Source organism: Porites lutea, chromosome 8 (assembly GCF_958299795.1).
Source record: "Porites lutea chromosome 8, jaPorLute2.1, whole genome shotgun sequence".
Classification (NCBI taxonomy): domain Eukaryota; kingdom Metazoa; phylum Cnidaria; class Anthozoa; order Scleractinia; family Poritidae; genus Porites; species Porites lutea.
In genome coordinates this window covers 10548069-10558068 of record NC_133208.1, presented here as the reverse complement: position 1 = coordinate 10558068, position 10000 = coordinate 10548069, and positions in this window count along the sequence as shown.

The window sequence follows — 10000 nt, the reverse complement described above, 5'->3', positions numbered from 1 at the left end:
ACAACCCCACTCAGTGTTTAATAAATGCTTTGGCGGTGGAGGGAAAACCGAAAGAAATGTGGAGATGGTAGTGGTGATGAGTAGTAGGGGTGAGGTAAGTAAAACGTTGTCTTTCGTGCTAAAAAGGGCTAGTTTGCCTTCGTCCTCATTAATATGCACGATTTCCCCACCAAGAATCATTGAACTGGAACGAGGACAAAGACAGCGGCAGAAAATAGGACGTGCATAATTACGTTACGGCTCAGTGATTGTAAGTCACAGGCGAGTTTGAGCTTATTTCTTAAACACCATGAATTAACCGATGAAAACGTTTCTTATTTCCTAATCAACCAATCGAAAACCAAGACATTTATCGGAGGGTGTGAATGGGGTTAACAGTTAACTGATATTTGGCCAAAAAAACAGTAGTTAACTGATAATTGGCCAAAAAATAGTGGTTAACTGATAAATGAAAAGTTACCAGTTAAGTGATATTAAATTAATGTTAATAAAAGCAACAAAGTTTTGCAAACACAAATGCTATTTTCTGACATTTTTCTGTCCCGCTGATGACTCGGTGGCACATTAACTGATATTACTGTGTCCAATAGGCACCAGGGCAGTACCCGAAAAACAGAAAACGTCAGTCAAAGAGCTGGTTGTAGCCGACAACTAATAATTCGTCTTCTAATATTAACAAGATTTCTGTGTTCGGAAAAGGAAAATACTGTTTTCACGGACCCAAAGGATCGTCAAGTTAAATATTACTACCTAAATAAAAAAGCTTTGACTCTTAGCTTTGAATCTGGCCAAAAAGAATTTCTGAGGGTTGAGAAATCAGCACTTTTTCTTTTAAGTGCATGGAATTTGTACTTACGAGAAATCATTTTTGTAACCAATGTTGTTGTTCTAACTATTGAGACTTTTTTGATAGAAAGAAAAGCTCGTGTTTAAACCGGTCTTTCTGAAACACTTTGGGCAGTTTCATTTCTTAAAATCCTTGGATATCTTTATGAGGCTTTTAAAATACGCGAAAAAGGTACGTCTGCGAAAAAAGGTAACATTGAGGGACGCGAAAGAGGATGTCGACAAATCTGTAACGAGGTGCGAAAAACTTCTGACAACGCAGGTTGAAAACCTACATGCAATTTCTCACTTTAACTTAAAACATTTATTGCTTTGAACTACGCCCAAGACTTGGAACCACAGTAAAGGAATCGCTTAAACAAACTACGAGTTCGAAGTGGGTTACACTCACAAAAAAGTCGAATTGTCCTGTGTCAAATACTATCATGCCTTTGTCAGCACTCTCAACTATGTCTCTTCCATCGTCGCAAACAGTGGCTGAATTCACCAATTGGTTTCCTAAAATAATAGTCCAGTTTTGTTATTTAAGACTACATTTTGGCATTGATAATCTTTCTCGTCGTCTGTTACCGTGGATTGCAAGGATTAAAAATGGATTGACGGGAACTTAGGCCAACAACAAGATACAGGACATACAGCAACAAGATAAGTACAAGACTGATTCCGATCAGATAATAAAAGTGCCGAAGGAGGTGACTTTGAAGTAGTTTATGGTAGGGCATGCATGAACATGTCGGGAAGCCGGTCAGTACGAGTTCATGACTGGTGCGTCTGGATCTGTGAGGCTGGTGTCATATTGATGGTTATACGACTTATATTTTCAGTTACTAATAAATTGTACTAGTGGCAGAGTTCATGTAAATTTATACCTTAATTTTAGGGCCTACCCGCAAAAGTGCGAGGAGAAAAATTCGGGTTATGACGGAATGATAGGAAAGTGAAACTCAATGGTTAACCAAGTTTAGTAACTAACTGAGAACTGGCCAAAAAAATAGTAGTTAACTGATATTTGGCCGAAAAAATATTAGTTAATTGAGAATTGGGTACCCCCATTAGCACCCTCTTATCGACCTTAAAGGAACTAGAAAACCTGTCAGACCAGTTAAACCACTTAAAAACAGCACATGACGTTATCTTAATGAGGTTTCTCCGCATTTTATTCATGAGATAACGGACAAAAGGTTATGACGTCATCGGCGTTAATGCATTTTCCCGCAAGTTAATGAGATTCTTCCGCAAAAAAACGAATACAATATAATTCCGTGCGCCCTATACAACTTAAACATGCGATGTAAGGATCCAGTTGTGGTCCTTTACAGAGATGAAAAAAATCAGACTGAACGATGAAATGGCTGTTTTTCACAAAATTTAGGTCGACTGTGGTATTTTAAGTGTCAATGACACGCGTAGACTTTGAAACCTTTTGGCTGACATCATTTTTAGATGCAATAGTTCCTGAAGGTTGCATCGCTCAGTATTTTTGCTTGATTCAGTAAAAACAATGTCCATCGCTTGAGGTCATAGTTTAACAAGCATAACTTCATCGATCTTTGTTATGGATGTATCGTACTTCTGGTCTCCTGGTCTGTAATTGATTTCAACATCAATGTGTTTGTCATTTTGGCCACACAACAAATGCTGGATTTGACATGAGAAATTCCAAATTTACGTATCACCCTCTCTTTTTACGTATGACGCCCTTCCATCTTTGTGAATAAATGAGTATCCAGCTGGGATACCTATTTAAAGGTTGAGTGTGTCGGAAGTAAGCCAAGTTTTGTACAGAGCAATGATATCGAAAGAATACTTCTCAAAATCGATTTACGAGACGATCTTGTTAAGTAGGCCATTTAGACTTTTAAAACCCACTTTAATTTTAATCCTCGCAGAATGTGTATTTTAGCGTCCTGAAAAATACCGCCGGCTCGTCATTAGTCAGGTTTTTGGGACCAGAAAAAAGGCAGGTCACGCAAAGCCAAGCGGCAGTAAGAGTCGCATTGGATAGGCATTTGGTTGTTACAACGGCAATTGTTCCTGCAGAGGCTTCATCGATCCTTCAAATGTCCATGGTTTTTCAAACTGCACATTACTAGACAGTAAGATAAGCCTGCCCGCTGACATTCTGTATTAAATAAGGGATACAATATGGCACAAGGTTGCTTTAGCACAAGGCTACATGGTGACATCGATCCTATCCTCCAAGTTCGATTTTTAAACCTTCCGTGTACTCTGGAATAATCCAACTTTAGAGGAACAAAACATCCTTTTTATGTAAAGAAATTATCCTGGATTGCACAATGTTAGTTGACTGCAAAACAGGCCGAATTTTTGCGTGTTCAAATACGCGCGAGCTGTCAAACAGAAGGTCTGGAACGAGGCTGAAAACAGAGAGCGAGACTGGTTAGAGACTCAAGAGATGCTGGTCGCTGATTGGGCACAATAATGCGAAGGGTTTTTCTTTCCCAATAAAGAGCCGACATTCCTCGAGCCATTGGAAATCATCTAATAAGGTTTGGTACGAAGGGGCTCTTCCGCCGGCGATTGACAACTTTCGACGCGCCTTTTCTCATGTCCCGACTGACAGCCCCTTGGGCTTCGCAGATGGACTGACCTTTAATCCGGAATCTGTCTCCACCGGGGACCTAGCCTAGCTTACAGTGAGTAACAGTCGTGGGAATCCAATAGAAAGGAAGTGTTGGCTGGTACCTTCTACACTGGATCTCGTTTAATTAACAGTTAATGAATGAGGTTGAGTATCTTATGAAGAATTATGGAGATCGAAGAGGGTGTTATCCGTCGAGGCCGTAGGCCGAGGCGGATAACAACCTCCGAGATCTCCAGAATTCTTCGTATGATACGAAAGCCGAATTCAATAACTGTTTTATTATTCATTCAAAATAATTCCTAGTTTAAAAACATAGCTGAAACATGCTTACCTCTATCGATCCATCGATGTTCAGTTCATCTTCGATAGTGTACGTTTAGGTTTGTCCAGCTCCGCAAATATTCTCCAAATAGCAGATGTTACCCTTCGAGTTGTCCTCTTGCTGTTCTTGCCATGTTTTTAGCTATTTTTTCGCCTAGTTCTTACTCTTGAAACGAGTGAAATGTCCGCCATTTTTTCAAGTTCACAACCAAAACAACTCAACCTCGTCCCCGGGTCTTCTCGGTTAACGGTGTCTTAACCAGCGAAAACGCTGCATTTTTGACGTCATTTCCTCGATAAAGTCAAATTTCTTCCAAATTTGGTCATCAGTAACTGGTTATGGTGAATTAAACGTGTGCTTTTAGCCAAAAGGAATCGGGGAAATATTTTGAATGAATAATAATCCTTATTAACTCAGTAAAGTATTCTAAATATTTTCTTCATAAATCGGTTTAACTTATGATGTTCTTGAAGCACGGATGATTTAAAAGCAGAGTCGAACCTCCACTAACCGCAACGACCATCTTTCTACAACGGCAGACAGTCCATACAAAGTCTTTTGTTTAAAACTTTCTACAACGGCATCTTTTTTCTTTCCCCATAGAGGGGAGGGTGGTCGTTGTGGAGAGGCTCAACTGTAAGTGCAATCATTTACAAGTTCTTTTCTCTCCAAGGTCTTTTATTCTCAGCAACTCAACTAAAATGCAAAGCATGCAGTTACTTTCTTTACAATGCCAAATATTTCAAATCCCGGTTTCAAAAAGTTCGGAAGAAGTGGGGCCGGTCGCATTAAGGCGCCAATAAAGTCTGGGGCTCAAACAAAACGTCGGAAAATTTTTGGTTAATCAGTTTTTTCTATGTAAAGCTAGAAGTGGTAGTCTTTCAATATTTTTGTTAGTGTTATATTTTTTTTTGAAAGGAAACTACGCGAATTTTTTTTTTTAATTTTTGACACAAACAACGCTCTTAAGTAGACGCACTAATACATCTCAGTACATCAAGAGTGTTGTTTAACAGTTTTTGGAACACTGAACAACAAATGCGTGACTTAGGTGTTTCTTGGTTTTCTTGGTGTTGCGAAAACCACTGGTGGTTAGGTATTGTGTTGTGATGTGGCTATAGTAATATTGTAGGCACCGAATTAACCTTTTTTGTGGATTTAAAAATTAACTTTTTGTGTGGAATACATTGACGCCGATAACCTCATAGCTTTTTGTCTTTATCTCATAAATAAAATGGGTAGGAATCTCAATAATATGATAAGGTCATGTGCTATTATTATTAAGTGATTTAACCGATCTGGCCGGTTTTCTAGTCACTTTAAGGTCGATAAGTGTCTTAGTTTTCGATTGCCTTATTAGCAAACTCGCCTGTTACCCAAAATCAATGAGCCTTAACGTAATTATGCACGTCCTATTTTGTGCCGCTGCCATTGCTCTGGTTCCGGTTCACTGATTCTTGGCGCACAAATCGTGCATATTGATTAATGAGGGCGAAGGCAGGCTAACTTAATGTTTTGCTTACCCCACTCCCCTTCTGCTCCTCCACAATTAAGTTCATTCCCCTTTTTTAGTATATATTTATTTATTTCCCTACACCAAATCGACGTAATATTTATTTCTTATCAAGTTCCAGATCCTGTTGCCATGTTCCCGCTTAATGCCGCGTATGGTACTAAGGACGTTAAGAATAGCGCATCACCGGGGATCCCAAGTGGAGTATACCTTTCCACAGGACCTCAAGGACAGCTTGGCGGTTCCTATGAATTTACTGGGAGTGCAAGAAGTTACATAGAGTTTTCCAACACAGCTAGAGGTCCGTTGGATGTACGTTACTCGATGACTTTGCTATGCTGGGTGTACTGTGAAGTCCAAAACGGTCCCATATTTAACTACAGGACAGGTGGAAAGTATGGTGTTCATTTATGGGTAGTTAATGAGAAATTGTTTGCTCGCTTCAATAGCCGGGATTACATGAATACAAACAACCTAGCCCATACCAATATAGTTGGAAGGTGGACGTTTGTCGGCGCATCCTACAACCATACTTCTGGTCAAATTAATGCATGGGTTGACGGAATTTTAGTTCAGACAAAAAACATTGGCGGAGGCATTGATCTTGGAACTCAGGACAGTGTCAGGATGGGAGTGAGAGATAATGACGATAGGTATTTCAAAGGAAAGATATCCCAAATGCAAGTTTATGACGTGGCTTTGACACAGACACAAATACAAGCAATAATGAATTACTTTGTAGGTAAGAATATTTGTATCGTTGTCTTCTTTCATTAAGTAGTATCTGGAATGATATATCTCTGTCATGCATGAATGTCAAAGCGTTTAACAAAAAACGAATAATGTTTACCGTTATTTCAAATAACTTTTGTATAGTTGTTAATATACCACAGATGTAAATATCTTTCGATTGATGTACTATGAGCCTTCACTTAATTAACCACTAGCATTTATTACTGTCTTCACTTTTTGAGTGTTATTTCTTTTTGTCGGCTGAAATGTTTATTTAATGAACAGAAATTGTACCAGGCACACGAAACGTAATAAATAAACAATAAAAATATGGCTTTTGTGCTTTGCAGACGAATGTCGCCATATGGAATTCAGAAATTCTGGAACTTTTCTCGGAAAACGACTAATAAATCATGTGATAAAAAGCCTAGAAATCGTCCAGGAAAACTTCTGTGGAGCACTTTGCTTCATGGAAAATAACTGTGTTAGTTTCAATACGGAAATAAGAGGCGGATCATCTTCCAAGTGTGAATTGAATAATGCTAGCCACAATGAATACCCTCAAGACCTACAGCCCTGGACCAATTACACCTACCGTGGAGCAAAGGTGACAGCCGGAACAAAACATTTCCATCCCTTGTTATCTAAGTGATGGACCATTAGAAAACTTATGTGGGGGGGCGGGCGAAGTACAGAAAAAATATTCGCGCAAGGCAAAATTACATGAAAAAAAATTCATGCACGCCAAATAACCCTAAAAAATATTCATGCTACACCCTAAAAAAAATTCATACAAGGAATTTGATAACGAAAAAAAAAATTCCTGCGGCTCAAAAATTCCCCACCCTCCCCATAACTTTTCTAATGGTCCGTCCCTAAATAACCTTGATTGATTGATATAGGAAACCATCTATGTTAAGTTCCTGTCTTCATTTGCCTGTTTCTTGGCAAAATCAGGACCTAAAAAGATTTTTAGTGTAATATTCTTCAAACAGCAGTTTCGTCCGTCAAATTGCGTTTTTGTCCTTTTTAGGCAGTAGTTCGGCTATTCCTTTCCTCGAAAAGGAGTGAAAACTTTTTCTTTTTCTCCAGCTCAGTTCCAAAACGGCTTAGCTAACACAACCTCTTCTCCAGGACTTCTTGGTTGCTGTCCCTTTTTCTTCTATATACTGTACTATTGATGTCATTTTACTGGTGATCGCAAACGTCTTCCAAATTTGTTCAAAGCCAGCCAGTTATTAATTAACTGGGCGATTTGAGCCAATCAAAAACAGAAAAATATTTTGATTGAACACTAAATATTGTAATTGGTCAGGGGTCCTCAACGACGGTTTCCTCCTTAATCACATATTGAAAACACCTTTTATAGATCTCTAGAAATGCATTCTAAGCGAACTATAAAATTTGTATCCGTTAGGTCATCCTAGGGGAACTTGAGTCTTTTCGAAATTACAAGGGCTTCAATTTTATTTTAATTTTCGATGTAATTTAACGTTTTACGAAAGTGAGAATTGTACTAATTTCTCTCTTCATCACATTTTTGAATCCGAAAATTTCAGGTTTCCTTTTTTGCACGAAAAATAGCCTGACATGAGGAGTGAAATGTGAAAAATTAAACTTTAGAAAAAAACGTAGGGAAGTATTAGATAAGCTTCGAAAATTGTACGTGAGTAGAACAGTTATCTAGAAATTTTTAGTCGTCCAATATTTGCTCCTCGGAATAGATATTTTACAGAAAAAAGTCGTCGGACGCCCCTGATTGGTGAGTGCTGCTAACGGGTTGGGTTATGCCATGTGTGGTTCAATGCTTCAGTGCACTTATGTAATATACAGGTATGTAGCTTTATGCTATTTCCATAAAATCTGGTCACGCAATGCAACCTCATTCAATGATCATGTAGCAGTTATTTCATTATTCAATAGCTTTATGCATGCATAAACATCCAAACTGAAAATCTCTGAAGCCAGGTTTCGTCACGTCAGACTAGCTTCTTGCCCGAGGCTGTCTTCAGGCCACAAAGTCGTAAATGTTTGGCCGGCGGACCGACTATTTTAGGTGTTCGTTTGTGTATTCGTAATACTTTGCAGCATCTTTTCTTCTTGAAAAGAAGTTTTAGTTTGTACTTTACGTTTTGTTCTTATTGTTTTTTAAGAACCACTGTGATGCGCAACGATGTCAGAACGGCGGAACCTGTCAGGCAGGTTTTACAGACAAAGGATATAGGTGTTTATGCATTCCTGGGTTCAGCGGTCACCATTGCGAGAGCGGTGAGTCAATATCAGATCCAATGCGCCATTTGCACGATAAAGTCACTTTATTAGTACTAGTACTACTACTTCTACTACTACTACTACTACCACCACCACCACCACCACCACCACCACCACCACTACTACTACTACTACTACTACTACTACTACTACTACTACTACTACTACTACTACTACTACTACTACTACTACTACTACTACTACTACTACTACTACTACTACTACTACTACTACTACTACTACTACTACTACTGCTGCTACTGCTACTACTAGTACTACTACTAGTACTACTACTAGTACTATTACTAGTACTAGTACTACTACTACTACTACTACTACTACTACTACTACTACTACTACTACTGCTATTATATATATGCAGATGATTTGATTATCCTATCAAGATCCAAAACAGGATTGCAAAGCTGTTTGAACAAGCCTTGTTCTTATCGGAAACATCGGAAGAAACCAAAACTAAGGATATTCCAAAAAGGCCGAAGGAAATCAGTTGACAAGAACTTCAACATAGGCGACGAACAAATTTAAATTGTTCAGCAATGCACCTATTTATCTACAGGTTTAACTCCTACGGGAAACTTTACCCTTGCATTAGAACACATAAAAGAAAAAGCCCTGCACGCTCTCTGTAGTATAAACGTTACTTGGAAGTGAAAAATAACTCCTGTAACCTAGCTTACAGAGCCGAACTTGCAAGACTACCATTAATTATCGCAATTAATCAGAACGTGATGAGAAGTAGTTTGTTTATATCGAATCAACAGAGATAATGGCTCTATTAGTCAGGCCATATGGGAAAAAAAATTGTGCACTTAGGGGTAAAAGCACCAAATTTGGCATGATAATAGTATTTGGGCTGCTGAACAATATTAGCTATGGACCCCAGTCAGGGGGGGAAATTTTGTACTTAGGGGGGTGGGGTGGTTGCATTTTCCAAATAAATTGATGTTACTGAAAAGACAGCGGTAAATACAAGCAGAAACTCATAAGGGGTTGAAACGTGTAACTCTCATATGTTTGCTTTGTCCGATGCTCGTGATTATTTATTTTCGAAAGTACCATATTTGGAGCGAGAAGAAGAGATAACTGACCAATCAAATTTCGAAAACAACGTGACGTAATTTTCCTTCAGGTTCCCGCGCCCGCTTAAAAAAATGGCCGACAAACGGGGGAAAAACCCCCGAAAGCCGAGAAAGCTTTCAAAGGTTGAAACCAGGAATATTACCGAATCACTGAGCAGGATATTATTGCCTTACCATCCGGGCCAAACGTAACATTATGAAACCCATTGACGGCCTCGCAACTTCTTGAAGTTGTCACTTCAAAAAACGATGCCTCGTTGACCCTCCGCACAGTAAACTTATACTGCGAATTTAAAAGTCTAGAATAACAGTGAAAAATAGTTTCGAATAAAATTCATTAGCTGCGTATCGAAAGTGTCCAAAACCTGAACCTGACATCTTCGCAAAAAGTGATGCTTGTAATGAATGTGAGAAGTATTTTAAAAGCTTAAATTAAACTTAGATGTTGTAGTCGCGATCGTGTTTTGAGCTAATTTTATGAATGAACAAACTCAAAACAATAGACAGAGAAGCCGTTTCTTGAAAATTTTTATTCAAAGTCCAAAAAGCTAATCCTTTAAAGCAATTCGGAAAACACTATCTGGATCGTGGATCCGTTCACGCAAGTGACA